This window comes from Chrysemys picta, chromosome 3 (assembly GCF_011386835.1).
Source record: "Chrysemys picta bellii isolate R12L10 chromosome 3, ASM1138683v2, whole genome shotgun sequence".
Classification (NCBI taxonomy): domain Eukaryota; kingdom Metazoa; phylum Chordata; order Testudines; family Emydidae; genus Chrysemys; species Chrysemys picta.
This window is the reverse complement of record NC_088793.1, coordinates 148,172,711-148,174,108: the sequence shown is the minus strand read 5'-3', so window position 1 is coordinate 148,174,108 and position 1,398 is coordinate 148,172,711.

The following is a 1,398-nucleotide window of genomic DNA, read 5'->3' as shown; positions in this document are numbered from 1 at the left end:
AAAAAGCTAAAAAAAGTTTAGGAACCATTAGGAAAGTAATAGATAAAATAAGACAGATAATATGCCACTATATAAATCCATGATAAGCCCACTGCTTGAGTACTGCATGCAGTTCTTGTGGCCCCATCTCAATAAGCATATTAGAAATAGAAAAGGTACAGAGAAAAGCAACAAAAATGATTAAGGCTATGGAACAGCTTCCATAGGAGGAGAGATTAAAAAAATTAGGACTTTTCATCTTGGAAAAGAGACGAATAAGGGGAGATATGATAGAGGTTTATAAAATCATGAGTGGTGTGGAGAAAGTGAACAGAGAAGTGTTATTTACCCCTTCACCTAACATGAGAACCAGGGGTCACCTAATGAAATTAATAGGCAGCAAGTTTAAAACAAACATAAGGAAGTACTTCTTCACACAATGCACAGACAACCTGTGGCACTCGTTGTCAGGGGATGTTGTGACGGCCAAAAGTATAACTATGTTAAAAAAAAAGAACTAGATAAGTTCATGGAGGATAGGTCCAACACTGGATATTTGCCAAGATGGTCAGGGATGCAACCCGTGCTCTGGGTGTCCCTAAACCTCTGACTGCCAGAACCTGAGACTGGATGACAGAGGACTGATCACTCCAAATTGCCATGTTCCACTCATTCCCTCTGAAGCCTCTGGAACCAGCTACTATCGGAAAACAGGTTACAGGGTTAGATGGACCATTGGTCTGACCCAGTATGGCCCTTCTTATGTTCTTAGTCATTGACCTTGTTCCTGATGTAAGTCCTACCAAGGACCTTAAATCTGGGAAAGGGTTAAATGCAAGATGCCAGGTTTTATCCTTACTCTTGTTTTCCAGTAGACATTCACTTACCAGACCATGTATTCTGTCACCACCATAAGGTAAATCTTATCTTATTGGACTAAGAACTCTATTTGTGCCTTAGAACCCAAAATATGTGAAACTGCCCACTATTGCTCCATTTGAAATATTGCTGTCACCATGTGGTGCCTGTTAAGGTAATCCCACTTAGCAGAACTCATTTTTCACACAGTTGTTCCTTGGATAGTCTGTCCTCAGTGTGTTTCTGCTGTTCTGCTCCTTGCAAAGAGCACATTTAATTTTAAAGGGGGGAAATTTACAGTTGTGAAGGGCTATTTTGTTGATAAAATGTACATGCAGGGGAGCAATGTCTCCCTGGACCTGGTCTATCACATCATCTCATCTACACACAATGCACCTACTGACAGTATTGTAAGGTGAGCAGATTTCATTCATCCTAGTCCTCTTTGCATTGCGGTTTTATCTGGCTTTAGGGAAGAAAAGAAACCACCCGCAGACACACTGAGAAATTAATTTCTTTGACTTACGTTTTGGAACAGGTATAATTAGACAATGACAGAAA